Raw genomic sequence first — 15,766 nt, forward strand, 5'->3', positions numbered from 1 at the left:
GCAAAGGCTACTATCAGAATTTTCTCTTTTATGAGTCACACTATGTTGAGCAAGGAGAAACCCTAATCAAAATTTAAAGTTATTACAATTACATAAACTAAAATTCCCTGTTGTTCCTCAGTCTTTCTATTTTTCAAAAGCAGTGATAATGGGATTTATATATGCAGATCTATATTGTTGAATTATTACTGTGGGCACTTAACCTTTTCCTTACTCTCTTACTAACAATTTAAGAAGATTAAAGATTTACCCAACTAGAAGGATTTTTCCTCCAAGTGCTAGTTCTGTTTGCCTGTTATTTTTTGGAACTTGAAGCAATTAACATCTGTGGAAAAACTTTCTTTATACATCTCACATTCTCCCCTTTTCACCATTAGTCTGCTCTACTTTTCCTTGGTCTATTCTCATTTGACAGTTTGGTTTCTCTGCTTCTCCTAGTGATTTCATCATGATTTTTTTTTTTAGGACTTTCTTTGAAAGTAAATGAAATAAAAATGAAAAGAACATGAACTTTACCTATCCTTTTTTTGTTTGCTCTTTAACAACTTTGGGTGTGGAGAAGGGAGGGGAGGTGCTTTAAAGAAGTAACTCTATTTAAAAGACAAGGGTTGAAGGGCATTCTAGCTTCCCTAACTAGAGTGAAGGGCAGTCAGTGGAGGAAATAATTAGCATCCTACAATATACACGATTAATCTGTTCTGTTTAGGGGTAATTACAGAGGAAAGAAAGTAAATGGGAAGGATTTTGTCGCTTTCCTGTTTTATGGGCAACGCTGGTTCACAGTATTCCTTTCATATTTTACCATACATTGCCTGGAGAGAGAGAGGCAGATCATCCAATAAACCATCAATTTCTAAATGGTCTAATGATAGCATATACAAAGGTGGATCACCTTCCATTTATAGTCAGACTGCATCAAATGGTGCTAATTCTAAATAGGCCACCCGGTACAGTGCACCCTCCGAAACAACACCCTTCCGCTGTTTAACGAAATCCATTCCTTTTTTATTCACAGGAAATATTTAATATTCCAGAATCTTGTTCTTGGATTCAACGTGAAAATACTGCTCACCTGAAACTCATCAATCTGAGACCCAAGGGATGCCAAAGTCCCTGTCATCTGCTCATTAAGCCAAGGGCATCACACAAAGGCCTACTTCTAACACCTCCTGAATCTTAATGCGAGAGAGTATCGATCTCTACAATTTATGATCCTACGGCAGTGGGGTGGCTCTTCACACGTGGAACCTCCTCACTTGTGCTCAGTGACTTCGAAAAACACCTCTAGCGCGGGCTGGATATAGTATCCGGGAGCCGAGGGTTTTCTCGGTTTCTTCGTTCTCTGGCCTTAAAGGTAAGGTGCCGGGCGCTGAAAGAGGCGGCCACCGCAGCGGATTTCACCGCGGAGGGCCGGGCGCGGGGAGCCGGTGGCCCGGCTGCAGCGGAGGCCCCACCTGTGCGTCCCTCCAATCCTTCCCTGCCCCCTCGTTTGGCTGGTAGCGGCCCCTCCTTCGGGCGGGCTCGAGGCGGAGGGACTGCGGCTGTGGGCGCGCGCCGCGGCCGCGGGCCCCCGGGGACAGTTGGGCTCGGCCCGGCAAAGGAGCCGCTGGCGGGAGCGCGCGCCGGGAAGACCCCCGCCGGCCGCGACTCTCGGGGCCCGCGCGAGCGCGCTCGGTTGGTGCACGAGCGCGGCTCCGCCCCGCCTGCTCGGCGCGCGCCCCCGCCCGGCCCGCTCTCCTCCCCCACCCCCGGCGCGGACGGGGTGGATCCAGCTCACTCCCCTCCCCCGAGCGGCCGCGGAGGCGGCCGGCGCTGAATGAGAGACGCCGACTGCTCCGGTCGCTGAGCGCTAGCCTAGGCGGCGGCGGCGGCGGCGGCAAAACGGTGGAACGCGAGGCCCGCGCCGTCCTTCCAACCTCCGAGGCGTCTGCCGGGGCTGCACAGGTCGGTGCCTTCGCCGCGGGCCTGGTGCGGAGCCTCGGTGGGCGGTGCGGGGGAGGGAAGGTGGGTGCGCTGCGACCCTAGAGCGGCGCGGAGCCGCAGCAGCGGCGGCGGCATCGCGGGGAATGGCGGCGCCTGGGGCGCTGCGGTGTGTGTCGTTCGCCCGGCCGCGGGCCCCGGGACTGCTCGCCCTCGTCGAGAAGAGGGGGTTGCGGGGCTTGGGCTGAGGGAGGAGGGGGCTCGGAACCCAGGGCCGCGCCTCCCTCAGCAGCTCGCTTTCGGCGTCAGGAGGCGGCCAATGGGGTCCCCGCTCCGGCTCTCTGTCCTGCGGCCGGGGGTCAGCCCGTCTCGCCTCCCCTCGCTTCTCCCCTGGGTGGCGGAAGCCCCCGGCCTCCGCCCGCGCTGCCTTGGCGCCCAGCGGCACCTCAGCCTCCCTTCAGGTGAGCGGAGCCGGGGCTCCGGGAGCCGGAACCCGCCGAGGCGGGCCACACCCCCTCCCCAGCCCTCGCAGCTGCGCCCCAGAAGCCCGGCCGCCCGGCCGGCCGCCTTGCGGACCCGCACTTTCGCGGTCAGGGTGACCTGTTGCGGAGCGGCCCGCAGCCCGAGTCGCCCGCCGACTCGGACCCGGAGGGACCGGTCTTGCGCTGGCCCCGCGCGGCGGGACGCGGGGCCGGCGCCGCTGCCGGAGATCGGGTGTGCTGTACTGCTAGGAGCGGGCGTACTGAAAAAATAAAAAATAAGAGGTTCCCCCACGGGTCTGATCAAACACTTGCAGAGCGGGGATATCTGTCTGCAAATAGCCGGGATTCCATTGCAGTATCGGATTAGGTAGGCTCATAAACACCATGCTTTGGAGGTGATTTGAGAGAAACCCGAGCCAGGAGTGAGGAGCTGTTATCTGTATCTGGAAAATAACCTTAAACCTGTGCTGAGCTAAATTATGCCCCCACATGCCCCCATCAAAGCTCTTTTCCTGTAGCTGTATGTTGTGTAGACGCAGTCCAGTTTCACTGTACGTGGGCGTGTTTGGGAAGAAGCTGCGAGCTGATAGGAGGTACCTTAGTACAAATGTTAATTTGTTTTACCCAGGAGGGTTGAGGGAGGAGGAAGAAAGGGCACTGATATTAGCTGTGGAGGAGGGGGCCATTGAAACACTAAATTTCTGTTGAAGAAAGCTCTAAAAAGAAATACAGAGTACCTGGCCTTTAAGATGGTTAAGAAGGAAATACAGTCAGCAGTTAATTGAGCTTTATCTTTTACATGCCCAGGATTTTAAAATTTCGACGCTGTAGTTGCTATAGAGAGCTTTGTTTTCGTACCGGTGTTTGTGAATTGATCTTGGTGTTTTTCTGTATTCACCATCAAGCCAGCTCTGTCTCTTTGAAGATGACCATCAGAATTTTGGGAAACTTTTGGATCTGAGCAGCATAGTATTACAGTCATAGATCATAGCTTGCTAGCTCTAAAAGCCTATTCCATCCAGATAATTATGGTTATACAGTGCTGTAGAATCATAAATAATGTGTGTTACTGTTACTGCTGCATATCTTCCTGGAGACTTTAGAATTATGAAGGATCTTATCCAAACGGTATTATTTTAATAAAAGCCTCTTACTCAAGCTTTGTAGGCATAAAGTTTATCGTCTAGCTTCAAAGATTTGGAAATGTACTTGTTTTATTAGCTTACAGACCAAATGCAAGGACATTATTTTGAAATGGTAAGATCTACCTTTTTTTTTTTTTTTTTTCATTTTATTCCACCTTTCATTCAATTAAGAAATTTGACTTTAAAACACTGAGAATGGAACTCTGGAAATATTGTTCATTTTGCCTAAATCATTCCAGATTGCAATATGCTTTTCTGATACATTCTTTGATTATCAGCAAGAACTGACCAAAATGTCCTGAGAGAAAATATATCTACTTTAAAACTGACCTTGTGGATCCTTGATGTTCTTTTATCATATATGTGAGTAATGTATTTGTGTGTGTGTATATGTACCTAGTACATGTCTCTTTCAGTTTAGTACATGTCATTAGAGCTGAGACAGCAGTTTTTTGTAGTGAATGATGGATATATGTATAAGTGAAATTGTTCTGTTGCAATTAAGACACTTTTGTCCAGAGGCCCAGTTTGTACATTCATTCATTCATTCCACACATGTTTATTCATTTTCTACTTGGTGCCAGTTAGTTGCCTAGTTGTTGGTGATACAACAGAGAAAAGGATAGGTCTGTGCCCTGATGGAGCTTAAAGGGTAAGTAGGCAGATTGTCAGATAACATTATTTAGCATTAGTTTACAACTTTAAGAAGTAAAAACTCCTCTGAAGAGTTTTTTTGGTTAAGGATATATGTTGTGTTTTTCCTTCTAAGGATAGTGGGAATTATTACTGAGTGAACAAAAGCATCAAGACAAGTTATTTTAAAAATACACTGATGTTTATGTACTTCGGGTATCTGGTTCCCCAAAATAAACACTCTACCTTAAGTCACATGATGCACAGTTTACATGTGGTTAGACAGCTTTATACTTTTGGTTTATATAGTTAAATGAGATGTTTGCTAAAAATATTTTTCTTGGCACTTGTTTTTAAGGGAGTCTAATTCTTTTTTTTCCCCTAAATTTTTTAAATCGTTGCCTAAATTTTTTCTTCCTCTGGCTGTGTATGTGTGAGTGGACCAAGGTCCTATTGTTCTTCCTTAGAATCTAATAACCGTTATCACTAAATCAGAGAATTCTGACTGAAATTTTTCTTTTTAAAATATGACAAACACTGGTATAGTTTGTCACAAATTATTGTTGTTGTTTAGTCGCTAAGTCATGTCTGACTCTTTCGCGACCCTATGGACTGTATAGCCCACCAGGCTCTTCTGTCCATGAGATTTCCCAGGGAAGAATACTGGAATGGGTTCCCATTTCCTTCTCCAGGGGATCATCCCGACCCAGGGACCTTTGCAGATCACAAAACTTTTTAATATACTGCTGCTGCTAAGTCGCTTCAGTTGTGTCCTACTCTGTGCGACCCCATAGACGGCAGCCCACCAGGCTCCCCCGTCCCTGGAATTCTCTAGGCAGGAACACCTGAGTGGATTGCCATTTCCTTCTCCAGGGGATCATCCTGACCCAGGGACCTCTGCAGATTACAAAACTTTTTAATATACTATTGATTCTTAAATATGTTGGTACTTCTTATTTACAGGAGTGCCAGCAATTAACATTGACCTTGTGCGTGTGCTCAGTCGCTTTGGTCATGTCTGACACTTTGTGATGCCTGCCAGACTCCTCTGTTCATGAAATTTTCTCGGCAAGAATACTGGAGTAGGTTGCTGTGCCCTCCTCCAGGGGATCTTCCCCACCCAGGGATGGAGTCCCTGTCTCCTGCATTGGCAGGCGTAGTCTTTACCATGGAGCCACCGGGGAAGCCCAGAACATTGACCTTATGTAGGTATTATCATCTCCATTTTGAGCTGAGGAAATGGGTTTGAAAATGTGAGTACACCAAGGAGCAAGCGGTGAACCTAAACCCAAGTCTTAGCTCTTACTACAGTGTGATGCTCCACCTGGGGAGTGTTGATGGGGGAGCATCAACATCCACTGCTGCAGTTCAGCATACAGTATAGCTGCTAGCCTGCCTTTCCAGAAATTTCTAAATAACTTTTAAACTCTAAACCCAACTGTTAGTTGAGATTTAATTAGACCTGTTTAGAATCTAAAAGTTCTGCTTTTTATTGCTGTATAAAAAAAAGACAGTTTGGATCTACTTTTAATGATATAAATGTTTTGAGAATAAGATGTATTAAAATTAATCTTCTTTTCTGAATGTGAAGTTTTTATTGTATAACAACTGTATTTAGAATAAAGCAAATAGCTTCACTCAGTTTTCAACAAAAAGATAATTCAGATAGCCTGAAACTCTGGCTTAACCTGAGTGAGGTTTCTTGGAAAATAAAATTACCCTCTAAATTGGTTGTTTTTTTTTGTTTTGTTTTGTTTTTAATATGTCTTACTCCCATTGGTTTACGGATTTTCTTCAGTGAGAAAATAAAGATTGGACGTGATATATTTCAGTAGCTTGAAATTAATCTGGAGTCCTTCTTGATTAACATCTTGAACTTTGGTTTAGGAAACCTTTTAACCATGTCATAGGAATAAAAACACTGAAATTTGAAATATGTGACATCTGCCTATTTTACGGAAAGAAGAAAGTTTGAGTATATATTTAGCGAGTCCCTTTAGTCAGTAATGGCTAGTTAGGGATATAGGAAGCAGTGTTCATAGGACTCAGCTTGAAGGTGTCTGGCAGCTTATGTGTGCCACCACAGGGAACTTTGATACAGGCTTTTGAATGACACATGGCTTTGGTGTATGAGAGGCTTGAAAATGAAGCCCTCACCTTGAGCTTAATTGATACCCTTCTGTTATTTTGCTTATATGACCTTTTCTCCAAACAGATTTTTCCTTTAGAGCTCTATTTCCTTCTTGTTCATTCTTGGAGAACCCTTTTCTGAAAACCTTGCCTAAAAAGCAACCCCATCACACTCTACCCTCATCTTTATTTCTCTTCACAACAGTAATTTATCTGACATTAAAGCATATGTTAATTTGCTTATTATCTGCTTCCGTCTGGATATAAGGAGGGACCTTCCTTGAGGTCCTTCACGGGGTCAAAGACTTGGCTCGCTGATGTCTTCCTAGCACCTAGAAAAGTGCCTGGCACAGTCAATGCCCAGATAAACTTTGTGGAGTGGTTGAATTAATTGATACTAAATGATATAAAAAACACTAGTTATGTTTCTTGAAAACAACAACACATTAACTTTTGACTTTAAATAATACACCTGTGCAGTTAAAAAGAAAGTTGTACTGTAAGACTTAAAATAAAAACCCCACCCCCTGAATAATTTTCCCTCCCAGGTCCTGCTTTTAGAGCAATTATTTTTGATACATTTAGCTGTTTTTTTTTTTCTTTCTGATATTTATTTCCATATTTTAAGATATTACTTGTTTTTCAATTTTAGATATCTGTTGGTTTCCTCCTCTGGAAGATGAGTCTATGCTTTAGGGTTCTTAGGCTCGCTGAGCTTCCTCTCCCTTTATCTCCTTAATATAGTCACCTCCTATTACGTTATATCTCCTAATGTAACATATAGTTATATAACTTGTTGTTTATAGTTTACATTATTATGACTTTGTGTATCTGTTTACTGTTGAACTATGCAGTATTCTATGATTGCATTTCATGAATTTAAAATTTTGGGGGGACTTCTCTGGTGGTCTAGTAGCTAAGACTCTGTGCTCCGGTGCAGGGGGCCTAGGTTGCATTGCTGATCAGGGAACAAGATCCCACATGCCACAGCTGAGTTTGCATGCCACAACTAAGACCTGTTGCAGCCAAATAAATAAATATTAAATTTTTTTTTTCTTTTTTTTTGCTTAGTGTCCTATTTGTCTGCCCCCCACCTCGCCCCCACCAGGAACTGTCTCAGTATGTGCAAACACATCAGATTGATCACTTGACTTTTTTTTTTTTTTAATTAAAACTATCTCAGAGTTCCCTGTCCTTATGCCCAAATCAGCACTGGGGCTCTTCACTCTGCTAGGCATCGGCTTGTGATTTCCCTTTGCGACCCTGGGACTTCTCTTTACCTTTTTCCTGTGTTAGGGTCCATGTTCTCTGGATCCCTGTCCTCCTCTTTCTCTGATTTACCCCTTTGTTTTGGTGAAATACATCCCTCAGTAACTTTCAAGAAAGAGTGTTTGAGGAGGTGAAATTTCTGAGACGTTTGCATTGCTGAAAATATCTTTCTTCTGCCCTGACAGCTGGTTGATAATTTGGCCCGCCTCAGTGTGGGATTCTAAACTGAAGTAATTGTCCTTCAGAATTTAAGGGGTGGTACTGTAATTACCTAGCTTCAGGTGGCTGTTGAAAAGTCTTATGCCCTTTCATCTTCTTCATCCTTTTTACGTGACCGGAGTCTGTTAAGATCCTTTCTTGGTCATCAGTCTGTGTCTCTCATGTCTTCTGTGTCTTGTGTGGGTCTTAGCACATTTCTTCTGCTCAGGACTCACTGGGCGCTTCAACCAGCAGTGTCTGTATTAGACAAGAGGAGAGGTGATCATCTAGTGCAAGGCTGAGCCAGTTTTTCTTTGAAGGGCTGAATAGTATTGTAGGCTTTGTGGGCAGTACTATCTGTTACTGCTACTCAGCTTTGCTTTTGCAGCATGAAGCTGCCGTAGACAGCACAGGCATGTGGTTTGCCGACCCCAGTCTGAGCACAGGTGGAAGGATTAGCCGTTGCTTTACTAGGAGTCCGGAGAGAAGACCAGAATTTGCAGACAGACATGATGGTGGTGGCTTGAGGAAGTTCTCATCTGAGGTTTTCTGTTAGTGGATGATAAGCAGGATCATTAGCTGAGAGTGAGGAAGAAAGGCTGTTGTGTATCGGAGGTTTGACAAGGGGGAAAGTACATGACACAGTCATCCATCAAAGAGTGGAAAAGTGAAGAGAATAGAGGAAGAGAGAATAGAGGAGGAGAGAATAGAGGAGAGGAATATATTGTGTTGGCTAGTCAGCATTAAGGGCTCACTTACCTGAGAGAGATGATTCTAAATTTCAGGTTCCTGGCTTTAATAGAAATATCTCTAAAATCTCACCAAATATGATATCTTACTAAAGGTCTCCCCCCCCCACAATCAGGTGAGGTTTTTAAAAATTAATCATCAGAACTATTCACATATAAGTACTGTATACTTATATGTGTATATGTTTTTATACATACAAACATGACCTATATAACTTCTCATTTGTAGAGAAATGCCAAAAGAAAGTACTATAATTTTTCCCAAATGCACATTTGATTTAGAAATCATTTGCTTATTCATTTTTTAAAAGCCATGGAGAATTTTCTGTGTTCCAGGAATAGTTCTTGGTGCTGGGGATACAGCTGTAAACAAAAATACAAAAACATTTGCCTTTATTACACTTATATTTTAAGTAACATATAATTAAATACACACATCGACGTTAACAAAGAAAGGAACATTATGCAGAAATGAGAAAATATAATGTTATTGTATTTTTTTTCAGCTTTCTTGAGGTATAATTGACAAAATTATAAGACATTTAAAGTATATAGAATGATGATTTAATACATGTTTACATTGTGAAAATGCTCAGCATCATTAGCTGTAAGACAGTGGTCCCCAACCTTTTTGGCACCAGAGACTAATTTCGTGGAAGACAGTTTCCATGGATCGGAGTTGGGGGTGGTGGTTCAGGCAGTAATGTGAGCAGTGGGAAACAGCAGATGAAGCATCATGCACTAGCCCCCTGCGTGGCCCAGTCCTAACAGGCCATGGACAGATACCAGTCCGTGACCTGGGGATTGGTATAAGGCAAGTGAAATCAAGCCATGATGAGATACCCCTTCACACTACTAGAAGGGCTAGAATTTAAAAAGTTTGGTGATATAGCAAGTATAGGTGTGGATGTTGAGAAATTGGATCCCTCAAACACTAACAGGAATATAAAATTATGTAGCTTCTTTGGAAGATAGTATGGCAGTTCTTAAGGAGATTAAATGTTGAGTTACCATTATGACCCAGCAGTTCTTTCCTAGGTATATACCCAAGGAAGATGAAAGCATGTCTCTCTCAAAAATTGTTCCCAAATGATTATGGCAACATTATTCATTGTAAGGAAAAAAATAGAAATAACACAAATGTCTATCACCCAACAAGTGAAGAAACAAAATGTGATATATCCATCCAATGGGATTATTTTTTAGCCCTTAAAAGGAGTAAGGTACGATACATGTTATATCATCAGTAAATTTTGAAAATATTATGCTTGGTGAAAGAAGCAGTCACAAAAGGCCTGATATTATATGATTACATTTGTATGAAACATGCAGAACGGGAATCTGTAGAGATAGAAAGCTGATTAGCCGTTGCGTGAGGTTGCAGGTAGGGGATGGGAAGGCCTAAAGAGTATAGGGTTTCTTTTTAAGATTTTAAAAATGTGCTGCAGTTGACTGCATTGATAGTTCTACATGCCATTGAACTGCATACGCTTTCTTTCTGGCCTCTCCATGTGGCTTGTCGTATTTTAGCTCCCTTATCAGTGATTGAATGTGAGGCCTTGTCAGTGAAAACTCAGGAGTCCTAACCACTGGACCACAAGGGAAATTCCTGAATTGTATACTTTAAATGGATAAATTGTATGGTATGTGACTTATCTTTCAAAGTGGTTTAAAAAAGCAAGACATGGCAAAAATAATCAGTGATATGAGGCAATGTCACTATATTTAATTGAGAAAAGCAAGTTACAGAGAAAAGTATAAAATATCCCATTTTAATAAAACAGTAAAAATCCAATGTTTATTACAGAGTATAAGTGATCTTGTAAGATTGAAAAATGTTGCACACCAGATGTAAACATTTGTTACCTAGGTGGTCTTAGGTAAAAAAGAGGGAGAGAAAGAAGGGAGAAAATAACTTGAAGGAAAAGGGCTTGATATAGAAGAATGAGCATTTATAACATAATAAACATAAATCTTGAAAAGAAAATGGTAGTTGTCTATGTGGTGATATACCAGGGTTTTTTTCTTTTTCTTATTATATTTTTCTGGATTGTTTGATTTCTTTTATCAATATAAATATCTAAAACTAAATAAGAAGCAATACAAATACAACATTTATAAAATCTGAAAAAATGCAGCAGTTTGTTTTCCATAATAGCACCCAACTGGAAACAAGCCAGATGCCCATCAGCAGAAAAATGTAGCAATAATTTGTGGTATGCTCTATACTGGAATACTATATATCAGTGAAAAAGAAGGAACGGCTGCTATTCTTAGCAAATGTGGGTGAATATCACAAACTATTGATAGAAATCAGACACAAAAGAGTATACTGTGTGATCCTCTTTTCTTGAAGCTCAGGAAAAGGTCAAACTCATCTCTGTTGTTGGAAGTCAAAGTAGTGGTTAAGGGTTGGAACTAGCAGAGCAAGACTTCTGGAGTGCTGGAAATGCTCTATATCTTTATTTGACTGGTGGTTACATGCACATCTACATAGTAAAAATTCATAAGTACATTTTAGTGTTTATGTGTATCTCAATAAAAAAAGTAAAACACATCAAGCCAGAAAAAAATGAAAAAAATAAGCTTTAAAAAATCTGGTGCTCATGTAAAAAGTCTTTGTATACTTTTAAGGATACTTATATCATTTCCAAAGACAGTTTCTCTCTGCCTTCAGTTTTTTATTAATTAATTTTTAATTGAAAGATAATTGCTTTACATAATTGTGTAAATTATGCATGAATCAGCCATATCTGCCTTCATTTTTAATGGTTGCATCATATCACATTCTGTGGGTGCATCATAATTTATTTAAGCAGTCTCTCAATGGGACTCTTGGGTTGTTTCTAACTTTTATATACTGTGAAGAGCGGTAGAGTTTGTATCTTTTCTTATACATCTTCCTGTACTTTTCTGGTCGTTTCCTTTTGATGAATTCCTAAAAGGAGGATGGTTTGCTTGTTTGGAGGTTAAGTACATTTGCATTCTTGCCTGTGCCGTATGATTGTTTCTCTGTACTCTTACTGACTTGGTGATTAACTTTACAAACATAGATTTTGATCTATTAGGTAATAAATTCTTATTTTAATTTGCATTTTAAAATGTTTTTGGTGAAATTTATATTTTCATGTTTTTGGACATGTAGGCTATAATTTCCTTTTCATATCTTATATACTTATTGCTTATATTCTTATCTCTTAAAAGTCTTTTAAGCAGGTAAGTCAAATAAACAAAAAATACATAAAGATTAATACACTTAACACCTCAGATAGAAAAAGACAAATACCAAATGATATCACTTACCTGTGAAATCTAAAATATGATACAAATGAACTTATCTGTGAAGCAGAAACAGACTCACAGAGAGAACAGACTGGTGGTTGCCAGGCGGGAGGGTTAGGGGAGGGGTGGGTTGGGAGTCTGGGGTTAGCAGGTGCAAGCTGTTATATAGAATGGATAAACAAGTTCCTGTTGTATAGCACAGGGGACTATTTTTAATATCCTGTGATAAACCATAATGGAAAAGAAAAGAAAAATACAGTTATCTTGAGAAATGAAACATTACCAGTGCAGTTGAAGCATCCTATTGCTTAACATTAATAACATGTTAGAGCTCTTCATGTATGAAGAATATTGGTTTTGTTGCTTGTTGTAGACCTTTTCCCTATCTTATTTTCTGTCATATAACTTAGAGTATTTCCGTGGTGGCTCAGACGGTAAAGAATCTACCTGCAGTGCAGGAGACCTCGGTTCAGTCCCTGGGTTGGAAAGATCCCTTGGAGAAGGAAATGGCAACCACTCCAGTATTCTTACCTGAAGAATCCCATGGACAGAGGAGCCTGGTGGGCTCCAGTTCATGAGATTCAAAGAGTTGGATGTGACTGAGTAACTATCTCTTTTTAGAGCCTTTTATTAAATCTGTATTGGCTCAGTTGTGAGATATTCTGTTTAATATACAATTAAGGATAGAAATATACTGTCAGTTAAACCATGACACTCTTAGTTTAAGAGGCATCCTGATTTCAGAGATGTTAAAAGATGAGAAAATATTCATCCTAGAATTGATGAAATATATATATATATTTGGCTGTATGTGTGTGTTGTATGTTTTCTTTAGTCAGATTTATCAGTCTTTTCTACTATTTCCTGTTTTTCTATTGTCAGTCCTAGACTTTCCTACGCCAACATTAAAAAAAAATTCACCTAGTTTTACTTCTAGTATTTTTATGCCTTAAACATTTTTCATCTTTAATTCATCCTGTTTATTTTAATGTAAGATCTAGTTTTGGTCCTTTTACCCAGATAGTTAGCCAGTTGTCATACAGTTAAAGGCCACTGGCAGTTTTTTGAATAAGTAATGAATGAGATAGTCAGATGTGCTTTTTGAAAAATATTAATATGGCAATGGATCTTGGTTGGGTTTAGTCTAAAAATTCCCAGTTGCATTTTCTATTAAATATATATCTTAATTCATTTGCAATAAGAGGAATATGAACGTTACAATTGTGATTTCATATTGCCTTAAATAATGCATCTGAGTATTCTTGGAATCAGTCAAATAATTAAAACAATTTTTTGCCACATAGGCCATGGTTTTAACCCTGTGCTTAAAGTTTGTGTGAATCTGGGCAAGTTACTTAATTTTTCTTAATATTCAGCCTCCCTGTTTGTGAAGTGGTCATAGACGTGTCTTCTCATAGGATCGCTGTAAGGATTAGATGAGGAGGTATAAAAGCAAAGTACTAGGCTGAATTAGTTAACTCTTCCTCCTTTCAGGACCGTGACGATCAAGTGTACTAATCACAGCCTAGCTTCTCTTGTATCTCTGGGGTTACTCCAGATCTCTAGGGTTACTTGAGTAACGAATTCGTTAGACCTCTTCAAATTCTGATTTAGGTGTCTCAGGATTTGACTAGAACTTTTCTGGCCTCCTGAAAGTAGCTTACATGACAGATCTGTGTGTTTTCTGTTGTTGCTTTTCAGCTGCCCTTCTGTGAATGTGCTGAAATCTTCCTAGCTTTTAGGGTTTTGTAGGTAGGGGATTCGTATGTATTTTAGGTTTGTCTGATACAGCTTTTATTCTGTCAGTTGTCATTAGGATAACCTCTGCTGCTTTTCTTTCACAGTTTAGATTTGTGGATATATATATATTTTTTATAGGTTTGTGTGGTTCAGATCCCATCTCTTAGGGCTGAGGGTACAGGGGTAAGTCTATTAAAAGAGAAATGTTTTGAAGATACCCTTGGATAAGAAACTCCGCTTTTGACTTGCTTCTTTTTGTCAACAGTGTTTTTGAATGGTTTCTGTGAGCCCAGTACTTGCGAATGTTATCCTGGAGGAGTAAGTTCTAGATCTTGCACTGGTTGTTTACATCTTCTTGGTGAAGAGAAGAGAGAGAGGTGAAATCTTCTATATGAAACCACAGTAAATCACATGAGATTGTATGTAGTTATGTGTCAGATTGAAGAGCAGTGTGCAGGAGAAGAGGGGGGAGTTAGGTGCTCAGTGAGGGCAGGAGTGGTCCTTAGGAAATGTGTTTCATTAAGGTGGTAAGAACATAAGCCTTGGGGAGCAGCATTACCGAAGTTACAGCAGCAGGGATCAGTTTTGGCATGCTTTGGCCTGAAGGGTTTTTGGAGGTTTCGGAAATAATTTGATAAAATGAGACCAAATTATTCAGTCCTTAGAAATAAAGCAGGTTAAAATTTAAGGGATAACATATACTGTTACTGACTTTTGGCTTCTCACTCTATTTCCTTTCTTTTTAAGGTTGTAAATTAATCAATTGTAAATGAAGATTGGAGGGAAAATCCAAACTGTTTAGAACCAGTGTTCTTTTTTTTCCCCAAAGGGAGGGGGTTTCTACCTAAGTTATATATGTATTAGGTTATCCTCCCAACAAGAAGATTTAAAACAACATTGATAGGAAAGTAGCATTGATAAGTTATATGTTTGCTTTTTCCTTTCTGTCCCTATTACTTGGTTTTAGCTAATTATGTAGCAGAAAGTTTTCATTTCAAAGTCTTTCCCCTGCCATTGAAAAAGCCAAGGCGTGTAGGGTCAAACCCATCTGCAAAAGGATATTTTGTGCTATATTCTGCAGGTTTGAACTTGGGGGAACCAGCAGCACTGTTGAGGCCTCTGTGCTGTGTGTGAGCAGCTGTGAATTGGCCGTAGTAATAGTGTCAGCACATCTAGACCCCTCTTCTGCTTCAGTTAAGTGTGGTGCAGCGGACATAGCTACGAAGGGAGAGGGTTATTGACGTTTACTACTTCTGTCTGAGCAGAATTGAAAATGATAGACGATGATGGGCTTTCCTTGTCTCAGTCATAATATCGTTGCTGTCGTGTGGCCACCCTCGACTTAACAATCACTGGGCTTATGTCCCATGTCTTACTTGTGTGACGCTGTAAATTATATGATCTCCTTAATAACAACCGAAAGTTGTATTTATGACTGCTTAATTACTATAACTAAATAGATTAAAAATACTGACAAAACTTTGAGCCCCAGATGAAGGGTGACTTGGCTGACTCAGTGTCCCAGACATGTGTTTGATAATTCTGGTGTGCCTGCAGTTCCACAGTACATTGCAGAGGAATAGACCTCAATAGCTATGTTTTTAACCACATAAAAGCTGTATTCCACCTGACTGATCCAGGAGTGGGCATTTGACCTAAGGGCTGCTAATCTGTAAACCAGCTAACAACCTAACATTGTCTGGTGGGGAAAATTACAGCCATGTATAGGGAACATGGAGTTAATTTGCCACTGAGCCATGAGAGCCTAAGCTGGGAAGATAACGTTAGTGTGGAGTCCTGTAAAACTAAAGTTTAAGAGACTGGAAAGTTAAGTATAAGCAGAAGCTGTGAGTTACAGAAATGGTAAAGGAGTTGAGGAAGCCAGTTGGTAACCAGAAGAGAATGAGGCATCTGTGATGAGAGAAGCACAAAATTGTAAGCAGGAAGCCATGTGGTGAGAGAGGGATGGGCACAGAGCCTGAGACTGGAGATTGTGCTGTCTGGTTCTGTAGATACTCCTCTCCGGTTACTCCAGGACTTCTGTGGCTCCTGCCCTTCTGGAGGCCCTATCCTGTTTTTTTCCCAGGAAAGCTTGCAGGCGTTGGTGTCAGACTTTTGGCAGTAGAATTCTGGCTCTGTCTTCTACTAGTTGTGTGACCTCGGAAAGGTTGTTTTGACTCCTCTGTCTCATTCCTTATCTGGAAAAAGTGAGCATCAT

The 15,766-nt window shown here is 41.1% G+C and overlaps 1 protein-coding gene across 7 annotated transcripts in view; it reads left to right on the forward strand.

The window, feature by feature from the left end:
- Positions 1–1,217: 1,217 nt before the first annotated feature.
- Positions 1,218–15,766, forward strand: part of RALGPS2 (Ral GEF with PH domain and SH3 binding motif 2) — a 166,426-nt gene continuing 151,877 nt past the window's right edge. For 2 of the 7 annotated variants that reach the window (XM_055582762.1, XM_055582766.1), the window contains exon 1: positions 1,752–1,944. The gene's annotated coding sequence lies outside the window, so the exon portion shown is untranslated. Of the gene's footprint in view, positions 1,355–1,748; positions 2,005–15,766 lie in introns of those variants that run through there. The other 5 variants (XM_055582763.1, XM_055582767.1, XM_055582764.1 and 2 more) reach the window with 5 other exon arrangements.

This window comes from Bubalus kerabau, chromosome 5, assembly GCF_029407905.1.
Source record: "Bubalus kerabau isolate K-KA32 ecotype Philippines breed swamp buffalo chromosome 5, PCC_UOA_SB_1v2, whole genome shotgun sequence".
NCBI classification, from domain to species: Eukaryota; Metazoa; Chordata; class Mammalia; order Artiodactyla; family Bovidae; genus Bubalus; species Bubalus kerabau.